The sequence below is a fragment of the Malaya genurostris genome, chromosome 3, assembly GCF_030247185.1.
Source record: "Malaya genurostris strain Urasoe2022 chromosome 3, Malgen_1.1, whole genome shotgun sequence".
Taxonomy (NCBI): Eukaryota; Metazoa; Arthropoda; class Insecta; order Diptera; family Culicidae; genus Malaya; species Malaya genurostris.
In genome coordinates this window covers 130,729,144-130,743,088 of record NC_080572.1, presented here as the reverse complement: position 1 = coordinate 130,743,088, position 13,945 = coordinate 130,729,144, and the positions used below count along the sequence as shown (strand labels likewise).

The 13,945-nt window shown below is 41.5% G+C and overlaps 1 protein-coding gene and 1 non-coding gene across 2 annotated transcripts in view; one reads left to right on the top strand and one right to left on the bottom strand.

The window, feature by feature from the left end:
* LOC131438889 (torsin-like protein) overlaps positions 1–13,945 on the bottom strand; it is a 406,897-nt gene that overhangs the window by 224,855 nt on the left and 168,097 nt on the right. The gene's annotated exons all lie outside the window — the stretch shown is intronic.
* On the top strand, positions 1,756–1,828 carry Trnak-cuu (transfer RNA lysine (anticodon CUU)). Its single transcript has one exon. It is a non-coding gene; the product is annotated as a tRNA-Lys (tRNA).

Genomic DNA, 13,945 nt, shown 5'->3' with positions numbered 1-13,945 from the left:
CCCCACCGTTGTTTTTTCCAAATGCAAAGACTGGCAGCTGTGACGTAATCGCTCTTGTCGGAAGCAAAACTAGTTGTGCAGACGACACAAAACACATCTGCTCGCAGTGGCGATAGAATCCAAACTGATTCAATATTTGTTAAAAGATTTCCTTTTATGTGATTTCGTTTGTAGCTTTTTCACTAATGGGCGGTCCTAACGGCTACAAAAATAGCAGCATACAGAATTTTAATGTCGATTATTTCATTTCGGATTTGCATAATTTATTGAAAAAAAAGTATCAATATGCTGTAGGGATTCGTTTCTAGCATTCAGAAGGACAAAATTGAGGAACTCACTGCGATATTCACCCCTTTTCGGAACATTTTTCTCGGACGATTTGTTGTACAGCAGCAGATATTTTGTTCTCTTCCTTAGAACGCGTTCTGATTGGCTGCTGTTGACATGGGTCAAATGAGACAGGTTTTTCAATAGTGTACTATTGAAATACTTCAATGCTTTTGCTATACACGTTTAAGTTGAAAAATTTCGATTCTATTGGTAGTTAGATTATATAAATCTTTCCACAGATCACTGAGCTATGAGCTTTCATAATACGAGAAAGGTAAACGCGCCATATGAATTATCCTCTTTGATACTCGTTTATACCAAACATTTCAGAAAAGTTTAATTTTGAATTATTTGAGACTATGTCACGAAACTGAAAATTTTATCATAAAATTGTGATCATATTTCCGATGGCATGTCGCAAGAATTATGTTAATTCATTAAATGCAACAATAGTTATTCACGATCAAAAACTTATCACTCTCTCAGAGGGTAAATTTTGAAAAGGCACCCCATAGTAAAGTAAGTCGTATTCACGACAAAAAAGCTCAATTCCCAATCGCCTTCACCTTCTTAAATGTTTGTATTTTATAGCTATGTACCCTCTAGTGAGGCAACGATACATCTAAGGATGTACGAAAATAATTAAAGAAAATTCATGTTTTTTCGAGCTATGTATCTCTCACTTAGTGAGTAGAGACAAATGCACCATGATGCGCAAGCTCTGGTTGCCTAACATACGTCCAACCATGCGACGTGGACCCCACAACAGCATTCATTTACTGGGGACGTGTGGTTGGTTCTGTTCAATTGGAATTCTGGAATGAGAAATCTACCTTGTTGTTAATTACTACTGCGCGTATAACCTATCCCCTCGACCAGAAATCAGAGCGAGTTCCTGGCGTTAGTCGGAAGCTATGAGCTATCAATACCAGAAACTCCGAGCCAGTGAGGCGTTGAAGAGGAGTACCAGCAATGAGAAGCTTAGCGAGAGTTCAAGATCGGGGATGCTTGAATGATGACCGTATAAGACTCGGATGACCTTCACAAGGTCGATGACGAGCAAACACAAGTCAATCGAGCTGGCAGTAACAACTAATGATAAGGAAAGCTTTCGTATTCCGAAAGAAATCCGCTGGAAAGTCTGAGGACAGGTGGGACTGCCTGTCGGGATTATTTCGGTATTCTTTTCCGAGACCGAGATAGAAGAGGTGTTGTGCTATTCACAATCACGCCAAAAATTGTAAATATTTTTACTTTCGGTGTAAATAATGTTAGTGTTTTTACACTACATCGAGTCTTAATTCTAAGTTAGTACCTAGCTCTGTAATTTATTAGATATAGCCTGCTACTTAGAACTAGATATTTATATTATTTATTTATTTATTTTGATATTATTTATACACATTTTTTTTTTTTTTTAGGAAGGCCCGGCTAGCTCAGTCGGTAGAGCATGAGACTCTTAATCTCAGGGTCGTGGGTTCGAGCCCCACGTTGGGCGCCAAAATGTAGCGTGCACTACGGTGTTACGGAACTGTCAGCTGTATCGTTTCCCAGATCTACGAACAAGTGGCTTAAGCGCCACCTCTTACGAGAACCACTTGTCACGTTCAAGGTTGCCCGACTAGAAACTCCGCCTCAGAGCGGGTCAGATTACAGTAATCTTGGGGAAAACGAAACGGAAGACGCAAACATCAAAGGGTACTCCGAGTCAAAGGTCGATCCCTAATAATCACCTAACGAATCCGCGAATAGACAACCGATTTTCCCAACCAACTCGCAGATTCCTCACTGGCAGAACCCCTAAGAACAACCAAATAATAGCCAGCGAAGAAGCCAGAGTGGGGACTGTTTTCCCGAGCAGTCCAACCCAGAGTACTAAAACACAAACTATAAACGAAACGACCGCGAACCAGAGACCCTTTAAAGAGACAAAACTACCGGAATATTACTTCAAATGACAAAACATAATCTTAAGAAACGTGAATCACTATCGAACATTTATTCGACCAACAAACATCTAACGGTTTCTATTTAAATTCGAACATTTATTCGAATTTCCTAATTACTAAACTATATTCGAACATTAATTCGACACACTACATATATTATCCTAACTTACTCCTAATGCATTTCCTACATACAAAGAAAAATTACATTTTTATTTCCCGGTTCAGGGCCCTAGCAAGTGCGGGTGGAGACTATAATTTCGGAGCTTTTATATTACCCTGCGCAGGGATTTAGGCGTTTACTCACTCTTATAAGTCGACCAGCCTTCTTTCTGCTACCTGCTACGTCGTATTGCTGCGCACGGTACTAATTCCGCGCAGATGTGTCGCTGTCGATATTTGCGCTTCCTAGCGCAGATTCTCTGGGTGAGGTCCTCGTGTTGAAGGGTAACTGCTGGTAGTGTTGGACCTCAAAACAGCATACTAGCAACAAAAAACGGAGCAGAGTCCGGCACGCGGCGAATTTGCGATGGCCGCAGATGACACGTGGAATCGTTGTGTCCTTCGTTTTGATGGTAACTAACCATACGGTCACGAGAAGATGGATCAGGCGTGGTGGCAGGAGGACGGATGAACTTTGCTGGCGGTGCGGTTGTAGCTTCACCAAGCGCAAAATCTGAAATTAAAAGCCGTCGTACGGCTGATCGACATTTTAAGCTATTGTCTACACGCCGTACGTTAACCTTTTTATTACCTTTTGATGGTCTTCGCACTTGCACGCAAAGTCTCCGCACTTTCAACTATCTCCTAACTGCGCTAATACCTATTTGAAGTAAACTCTGTAACTTTGCCTGCTTTAAAAAAGTCTCATGTTATAAGACTAACCTGTTTCGAACACGAACTACACAAATTTAACCACTCTGATCTCTTCCTCTGATCAAATTAAAATGATTGACCAGAGAAACTGTTAATCCTCAGATACGAGATTTTGGATTTAAGAAACCGGAAATCGCATTACGAACCCATATTGGACTACTCGGAACCGAACCGAATTCTCGTTTTCCCTTTAGTAGTCCACATCTAACCGTCTCATATCCCCAAATCAACGAACTTCGGGTCAATGTTTGAATATCAAGAACATGAAAAGTAAGTCGCATCGTCGCTTCGCGAGTCCAAAGGTCACGATACAGCAAAGAGAGACAGAATTGGAGAGAATAGGCAATCGGCATCTACGCAAGCGGCGCATTCTAAATAGCCGCCCAATGTTCATTCTTCCAACTTTAGGTAGGGAAAGAAAGCTTAATCGATAAGCTAGGCAACCATATCGAAGCGACGGAAGCAAACTTTTTAATTGAAACCACGTGATTGCTACACGCTGACTTCCGTCACCTAATTCCAGGCTGAACTGTTGTACGTGGGTGCGATACTGATATGGTTGGTGTAGGTGTAGCGTTCACAACCGATTATAATCTTCCAATAAAGAAAACATTAATTCGCAGGGTTGATCAATGATACAATAGGCCTAATTTGTTGCACGAAACTATCAATATGATATAGGGATTCGTTTCTAGCATTAGGAAGGGTCAAATTGAGTAATTCTCTACGACATTAAACTCTGGAACATTTTTCGCAAAAACAAAGAAGGCTTCACTTGATCTCGATTACTGTGAATTTCACACAGCGGAAAGTGCACAAATTTACCAAACTGTTCTAGATTTGCACTAAACTGAGGATATTTACCTTCGATTTGCGAACAACAAAGCCTAATAGTTCTTTAGAAAACTTTTTAGGCTGATTTTGTGTAATGCTCTCTACCGTTATTTTTTCATCAATGCAAATGACTGGCAGCTGTGACTTCATCGCTCTTGTCGGAAGCGAAACTGGCTTTGCAAACGACACAAAATACATCTGCTCGCAGTGGCGATAGAATCCAAACTGATCCAATTTTTGTTGAGAGGCTTGTTTTTACCTGATTTCGTTTGTACCTTTTTGACTAATGGGCGGTCCTAACGGCTAAATAAAAATAGCCACATACCGTTGAAAAATTTCGATTCTATTGGTAGTTAGATTATATAAATCCATTCACAGATCACGCATTATGGATTATCCCCTTTGATACTTGTTTATACCAAACATTTCAGAAAAGTTTAATTTTGAATTATTTGAGATTATGTCACACAACTGATAATTTTATCATAAAATTGTGATCATATTTCCGATGGCGTGTAGCAAAAATTATGTTGATTCGTTAGATACAACAAGAGATATTCACGATCAAAAACTTATCACTCTCTCAGAGGGTAGATGTTGAAAAGGCACCCCATAGTAAAGAAAGTCGTATTCACGACAAAAGTGCTACCCACACCCTACCCGATTCTTGAATGCTTTTCAGTGGGAAGTTCTCGATTCTTAGTCAGCACAACGATTTCGTCTCCGTATGTTTTCAACCGCCAAATTGTAGTATTTGCCTTCTTTAACTCATCCTGGTTCAGCCATTCCGGATTTGACAGTTTCTTCTGACCAATTCGGCAACGAAGTATTTGGATAAATCAATGTATATATCCGATGGCTCCAACCAAGCGCTCCCACTTCTAAAATCGTTCGAACTGTATTAGTTGCTGTTTGACGATGTGATGATGCAGATGCATCGAACGTAACTCAACCGTAGTTTTAGCTGTATGCTTGGGCCAATGGTCGGAGTGCCGATACAAAAACGCTGGAGCTTGGAACCAACGGCTCTTAATGTTAACATTGGGTTCCTTACCCCACTTGGTTGCTTCATCTGCGACGTTCAAATGGGATGGAAGCCAGCGCCATTTATCTATTTGAGCAAGCTCGAGAATCTCTGTTACTCTGAATGCGACGACTAGCGGTATTTTTTAGGATCTGAGCGCAACCAAGAGAGACAGGTCCTAGAATCAGTCCGAAAAACTTGGCGAGTTATCGGAAAAACTTATCTAGCTTCAGAATGGATAGTGGTTTTATTGGAGCCACCTTTGTCATTGCTGATACTAAGGAGCAACGAACATTCGAACCTTCAATAATGCGAATATATGCTACGGCAGCCATGGCTTCCTTGCTGGCATCGACGAAAATATGCAATTCCAAGGAGCTGTAGTCTTTTGGAGTGTAGCCGGGAGAATAACATCGCGTTATTTGTACTTGCTCAAGCTCTTGTAGCAACTTAATCCACCGTTTCCACTGGAGAATCATTTGATCCCTTATGTGCTCATCCCAACTTAACCCGTGTCACCAGATTTGCTGTACAATCAGTTTCCCATGCACGACAAAAACGACTACCAGTCCAATTGGATCGAAGATACTCATAACAACGCGAAGAACTTCTCTTTTTGTCGGTACAACTTCATTACATAACAAAATTTGTATCTCTTCCCGAAACACGCCTTGAAATACGAAAACATCTGATTCCGGTTTCCATATCTTGCCAAGAACTCTTTCATATACTGCTGATTTATCAACGAACTTTACAAAAGACTCTGCCTGCTGTTCCCCGACCCGTACAGAAACATTTGGCGAATTCGATAACCAATTACGGATATTAAAACCGGCTTTCGAGTGCACCAGCTTCACTTGTTGCGCTAATCGTATCACCTCCTCCTCAGTATGCGCACTGTACAAAAAATCATCCAATGGTGTTTGATGATTGCTTCCGATGCAAGTGGATATTGCTCAGCGAATTCTTCGGCATTTCGATTTTTCAAAAATTGAGCTGCGGACAATGAACAGGTGGAACTAAAGGCAATGTTGCAAATATTCTTCGTGTAACTAATTCATTCACGCTTCCTCGCTGTGATTATACTGCTTTCGAATATGCTAGTCTCGAACAACGTTGAACTATTCACTGCTCGAAAGAGAGAAGGGTGCAAAAGGAATAAGCAATAATCGTAGAGAACCCGAATATACTAATACATTCTTCGCTGCTGGTATACATCGTGCATGTTCGTTTTATACATTCGTTTGTCATTCGTTCATTTATTTAATTCTTCGAGTTGGATCGAATAGCGTCACGGTGAAGATCGTTGGTTTCCATTCTTCGCGAAGCATTCTTCATCTAATAAATTCATCATATCTCGTTGGGTAGCAGCAATGGGAGAATGCTGGAATATTGTTCATTACATACACATAAGACTATGGTAATAGTGCGGGGGGAAACATCTTAATTTGCATGTTTCAAAGACAGCATGAACGATCATCGCGAATTAGGTTTGGCGATGATCGCTGTATGAATATTTGTTCGATATTCGCGTTAAGTCATTCGGGGGTATGTCCAATGCGAATAACAACTGCAAGGAATAGATATTCGTGCGAGTAACGAAGCAGCGTCGGCTTCGTTCGCGCCCGAATATACGGACAAGTCCGAATACCAGAACGATTATCGAACAAAGGCGAACGAAAGCGAGCGATGATCATTGACATTCGTTGTATTTTTGATATTCGAGCAACATTGACTAAAGGTAGCCACATCCATTGCGAAAACGTCGAAATCTGTTCATGGATCGTCTCGCCATAGGAATAACTGTGCGGATCGATCCTCCGGATGAATGAAAATCTGGTGGAACATCTCACAGATATCCGCGCTGCTGGCCAGCTCGAACTGTCGGTATGGACACAAAACCTTTGGGAGTGGTGTCATAAGATCCGGACCTGCCAACAGGGTCGAATTGAACTACTGACCTTGAACCTTTGCAGCAGCATCACCACATTGAGAGGTAGATATCAGGTCCTTTTAGGGTCGAAACTAGCCAGTTCCTGCTGATCTACTTTGTGAGAGTAACCCTTTTTTTGATACTCGTTCAGCTGATGTCTAACATTGTCATACAAGTCCGGCTTCAATGCTAATCGACGTTCCAGACAGAGTAATCTTTTTTCCGCCATTGGTCTGCTGTTTAGAAACTCTACACGATCGTATTTCCATAATAACCCGGTTGGAAATTTGCCTGACGCTGTTCGAATAGTAGTGCTCTCAAGAATCATTCGAGCGCGGCGATCGTCGTCACTTTCCATGGCCTTTGATGTAATTCCTACACTTTCCATTGCGAAATATTCTTGAACTAGTTCATGAAGCTCTTGCTCGGACGAACGAGCTTTGATAAGTAATCGACGGTGAACCGGAAACTCGTTTCCCGTTTTTCTTTGTTCCATAAACTGTCCAACGCAGTCTTGTTTTGGAAGCAATTGGAGTACCTCTAGTTTCATCTTTGATTTTACGCGATGCCTTCAAAAACGAGTTGTCCAAATCAATCAGAATTGATGAAACAGCATCTTCGTAACTTTGCACTGGTCAGTCTCGTAGATGTGGAAACTGTTTACTAAGATTGCCATAGTGTAATGGTTGATCAGGAAGGTTTAGATTTTTTACAGTATGAATATCATTTATAGTGTTATAGCGCCGACATATCATTCGATTTTCAACAAAACTCCAACGGCCAACCAGACGCATTTTATGGAAGGCAGGGCAATCCTTTATCCTGTGTCCCTCGTTCTGACATACTACGCAAGGTTTGGGATTATTCTCGTTGCCTTCTAACTTGTGACGGTCCTTTGATAAACAACTCTCAGAGGTGTGAGCATTCACGTACAGCTTTTCATTTAGTTTTTGTCTCTCTATCTGAATGATGCGGCTTCCTTCTGTCTCGTTAGGGAATGTTACCTCACTCGCGGCTATCACTATTTGGTCTATATAACAACCGAATGTGGTAAGATCGACTGTGTCATGCTGATGTTTGAAGATCGCTCAATTGAGTTTAATCGTGGCTGGAAGCTTGTTCACCAGCTCCTGTAACAGCAAGGGGTTCGACAAGTGATCATGTGGACCTGCAGCCTGAAGATGACTGCAGAAGTTTTTACATGCTAACCCGAAAGTAACCAACGTTCCCAACCGTTCAGGTTTAGGACATGGTGTAGCACGAACTTTTGTAAGCAATGATTTTATGATAAGCTCTGGGCGACCATACAATGCCTTTAATGTATCGATGATCATCGTTACAGATGGTGGCATCAGATAGCTTCTAACGGCTTCCAATGCATTCCCTTTTAGGCACCGTTGCAACCGCATGAGATTCTCACCCTGCGAATATCCGCACATTTCCGTTGAGTTTTGGTAACAGCTCAGAAACAATGGCCAATCGACAGGATCACCGGAGAAGGCAGGCAGCTCTCTGGGCACAATTTGTCTGGCAGCGAGTTGTTGTGAGTTAGGTCCACAGTTGTCCAATTGTCGACGATTGTACCGGATCGGAATCTGCAAACAGGGTTTGTCAAATTTGCTGATTACCGGTAGCTGCTAATTGTTGTTGTAAACCGTTCATTCGTTGCTGAAGTTCGACAAACTGCCCCATCAAGTCGTCCGAGTAGTTGAAATAGGTAGTTGAAAGAGGTTCACTAATTCCAATGAAATTTCATTGATCGGTGACGTAGCGTTTAAAACACACTGTAGCACTTGCCATCGTAACATCGTACTGAATCAGCAGTAGATCGTACTTTTTTGCAAGATATTCCTTTTCCGAACGCCTTTCTTCTTCAAGACGCTGAAGGCCAAGAGCAGCTCGCCGAGCCCTAGAACTAGTCGTAGATAATCTAGAACCTGCAGGAATCAGGAATTAGAAAAAATTGGCTCAAATGGCACGTTCCCCTTGATATTTGGAGATTTGTGCCTTGCCATCAATTTGTTTTTAGCGTCATTTTCCCGATATATAAGAGGGAAGGATTGAAAGGAAATGGTAGAGGTCTGACTAGGAGGATGGGAAAAATTGACGACACAAAAACACATAAAAGCAGAAGTAAATTCTACACCCCTGAGGGATGCTGAACAATCTGCTGAGGATCACATTTGGTGGAAGCAGAAGTCAATTCTGAACCTCTACGAGGTCCCGAACAGTCTGCTGTTAATAAAACCTCCAACCCCCGAGAGGATTTAGAGATCTTACAAAAGAGACACCATTCTGCACTTCCGGAAGAATGCAGAACGATTCGCAGTATGTACGAGCAGAAGTAAATTCGGTACCCCCCAAAGGATGCCAAACAATCTGCTAAACCCTATTTAAGGTGAATACAGAAGGGATTCGTTCACTCCAGGAAGAACGATGAACCCTTCTGACTATAGCTCCTTACCACATTTGGTGAGAAACGAGACATAGCTGCGTCAATGCGGACAGTTACATATCAAATGATATGAAGTACCATAATCGTATTCACACAAATCACACGAATAATACTCAGCACGTTGAATAGTAGCCATGTGATAATTGAGTTTGCAATGTCCAGTCAGAGCTCTGATCAGAATACTGCAATGATGCTTGGAGAAATGCAGTAGACACTTTGACATTTTCAGATTTAAATCTGGTAGAAATGCTTTTGTCTGAGGGCAAGTTTGCAAGCTGCGCCAGTAGCTGGCATGTTTGGATGCAGCCCAAGAACGAATCTTGTGCTTTATCCAACTAGTTGAAAGTGGTAAAGCTGGTTCAGGACCAACGAAATCATTCGTTGCACCAGCTCTAGCCAACTCATCAGCCCATTCATTTCCAGTAATACCAGAAACCCATAAGAAGTAAACAGCATTTGAAATGCTGAGGTCTTCAATTTGAGTTCGACATGCGATCACTAGATTCGACCGTGAGTCGTTCGAACTGAGTGCTTTTAAGGCTGCCTGACTGTCGGAACAAAAATAAATTCGTTTACCACAGATCCTCTGCTGAAGTGCCGATTGTACTTCACACAGAATTGCGTAGATTTCTGCTTGGAACACAGTACAGTATCTTCCAAGTGAATGAGACTGCTCCAGCCTCATTTCACGACTGTAGACACCAGCACCAGCACGACTATTCAACAGAGAACTGTCCGTATAACAAACTATGTGTTCATCAAGTTGTCGTTCCAGACAACCATTCCTCACGAAGAGGATAGCTCACAATGAATGTTTTGAAAAGAAAACTGCATGTGAGAGTTAGGTCACTAGGAGCGAGTAAATAATCATCCCACGTAACCATTTGAGACCACAAGCGAGTGTGGCTGGTAGGATAATCTAATGGAAACATTAAGGGGTTTTGTTGGTTTGTGCAAAAAGCACATATTTTGTTTCTATTTCTTTGCGTTTCGCCTTCGGCTCGTCAGTGCTTAAAGCAGTTCAAATTGAACTGCCATCTCGTGCCTAGCAGTTCAACTTAAACCACTAAGCAGACGCAAAGTTTGCACTACTTATGCAACCCTCAAACAATATTGCACAAGTGCTATATTATTTCTGACGTCTCATGCGTAAACGAGAGACGGCTTATTACTGGCCGTCACAGAATGTGAACATTTAGGGGTTTTGTTGGTTTGTGCAAAAAGCACATATTTTGTTTCTATTTCTTTGCGTTTCTAATGGGTTACTGTTCCAAAGCCCTGTAACCTTAAGACGGTATGCACAAGACAATGCTTCTTGTTTTAGGAACACATGTAGTGGTTTAATGCACAGTAGCGCCTCTAGAGCAGCAGTAGGAGTTGTCGTGAATGCTCCTGTCATCGCCATTAGGACCATACTTTGAAGATGATTAAGCTTTGACTGAACTGTCGCGACTTCTCCTTTCTCCACCATACAAGACATCCATATGCTAAAATTAGTCTAACGATAGTTGTGTAGATCCAATGAATATATCTGGGTTTCAGTCACCATGATTTTCCAAAAACTCGTCTGCATTGGCCGAAAGCCATGCAAGCTCTTTTAATCCTGAAGTCAATGTGAGCAGACCAATTCAGTTTTGAGTCAAGAATAACTCCGACATATTTAACTTGATCGACCACAGTGACATCTGAACCAAAAAACTGCAACGGACGAGCTCCTGTGATTATCCTACGATGAGTGAAAAGCACCATTGATGTTTTGCCCGGATTTACAGATAATCCAACCTGACAACACCATTGTTCAACAGATCGCAGGGCTTGTTGCATTAAATCAAAGAGAGTTTTAATGTTTATACCGGTCATCAATATATGAGATTCGTCGGCAAAACCATCTCTGCGTCGGTGGTTCCAAGCCCTTCTGCATAGTTTCCTTAGTCTAGCATTCCACCAAGGAGTTCTTCTAGTAGCTCGCACAATCCGAAGTGGACAAGCCTCTTCATATGCTGCAACTATGAGTGAATTTGTCTCGTCGACAACATTTTCCAAATCAATTGGGGTTTCAATTGTTGGTTGGTACCCGTAAAATCTAGTCGCCAAGCCCTCTTCATAGAGGTCCCAGTTTGTAGATTTGGGATTACGATATGTGATAATATCAAATTTAACGTTTGAATTATCAAAGAATATATACTTATGATCAGACAATGAAGGTTCGAGCTCATCGGAGACGAGCCAATTCACCAACTCATGCGCAATTCTATCAGAGCTTATATCTGTGCTGCCCCAAATGATATGGTGAGCATTTATGTCACTGCCGATTACAAGCGGTAAATTACTCTTGCAGCAGTATGATACAACCTTTTTGAAGTCATCGCTTGGCGAAGGTTGGTTATGCGGTAAATATGCCCAACAATAGACATATTTCCTGTCTATGCCATCAATAGTCATATCAACTGTGACAGCACATATATCCCGAGTTGTGAGCTACGATATGAAAGAAACATCGAAAGCACTATTTGCAAGTATGCATGCTCGAGGCATTTCACGTGGATTAGTCATACCGGTCTTGTTGAAGGCAACAAAGACTCGGTTTAACAATTTTCCAATGTAGAAGTTTCCCTTTTGGAAATATGGTTCTTCAATCAAAGCTATAGTAGCTTTACCTTCTTGCAGAAAACTGGATAGATTCATAGTTGCTGTACGTTTATGCTGAAGATTGATTTGTGCCACTCTAACCATTATCAATTAGAATAACGAACATTGCACCTTCAGCACTAACCGTACAACAACTAGAAGAAAAAAAATATATTGGCTTATAATCGCCTATAGCGAACCATGTAAGGATTTTTATAAATGTTTTAATCATTTAAATCCCACGAGTTGCTAAGAAAGAAGTCGTCCACTGTGCCAGAGCTTCGCTTAACACAGTAAGGGAAAACCCCAAGATATTCCGTTCACGACTGCATTGTTTAACCTCCTACAGCCATTCAGCCATCGACACGGAAATACACCTTGACTTAGGAGTTCCTATTTTTGTGGCCTTTCACGACATGGAACAGGAAATCAGAGGATCAATTCTTGGCAAAAAATAATTCCGCCGGATGCCACACGGCTTACCTGTTTGGTGGACCGTAGCGTTATTCTTAGCCAGTTGGGAAACCGCTACCGACACTACACGGCTATCAAGGCTGCTCAGAGAGGGAAGTTGACATTGATGGTCAACTTCCATGGATGGCCGTGAAGCCGGCAGAGGGTGGGATGAAACGAGATTGAGGTGTACTAATATAGGTTGGCATGAATGGTAGAATTTGAGGGGTTCGAACGAGGCACGGTGGTACTAGAAGGCGTTTTAGTCAATGTATTAAATTGATTTGAAGACCATGACAGGCTCGTAACGTTTATTTGGTTTGCTATCATAGAAGTAGTGTTGAGGCATATTTGACTTACCGAACTGATAACTTTTACGTTCTTGTTACTCACTGGCAACTTATAGGACAATGTCGACGATTGTACCGGATCGGAATCTGCAAACAGGGTTTGTCAAATTTGCTAATTACCGGTAGCTGCTAATTGTTGTTGTAAACAGTTCATTCGTTGCTGAAGTTCGACAAACTGCCCAAGCAAGTCGTCCGGTGTCCGAGTAGTTGAAATGGAGAGGTTCACTAATTCCGATGAAATTTCATTGATCGGTGACGTAGCGTTTAAAACACTTACAGCTCCGCTACACACTGTAGCACTTGCCATCGTAACATCGTACTGAATCTGCAGTAGATCGTACTTTTTTGCAAGATATTCCTTTTCCGAACGCCTTTCTTCCTCAAGACGCTGAAGATCAAGAACAGCTCGCCGAGCCCGAGAACTAGTCGTAGATAATCTAGAACCTGCAACATTTGGTTCCAATCTAGGACGAAAATTATTTGCACCTGCATTATTAGCCGCACTTTCCGAACTTGTTCTTAGATTAAGGTTAGGGTTGACCATACCTAAGCCTTGGCACGTTTTCCGCTGACCAGAACCAGAACTTTCCTTGGAGTTTGACATGTTGTTGATTTCTTAACATGCGGGTGATTTCTCGATAGAAATCATAAAATATTATTGTTGGGGCTGCAACCAAATGGTTTATTTCGGACTTCTTTGTAGCACAACTCGTGTTTGCTTTTCGAGCATGAGTAAGCTTTGAAGATGCAAATATATTTGTGTTCAATATTTTAATAATTCTGCTATCGTCATATGCTTAACTTAAATTTCTAGTCCATTTCTAATCAAATGTCCACTGTCCAACAATTTTATTTAATATTTAATTCAGCAGATTTTATAACAGCCTGTTCTGCGTCCTAACTATATGTAATTTAAAGAATGTGTATGCGTAATCAAATTCAGTGCATGACATTTATTTATCGCAATTCAATTTGTGCGTGTTGGTACTACTTATGATAAGTTTGTTTCCTACTGCGTGTCGTCCGAGTGACTCTTTCGATCCCTGGTGCTGTTTGTTCGTCGTTCGTAACAGTCACTATGCCAGTGGCAGTGACCGTTGCCGGTGAAAGATATTT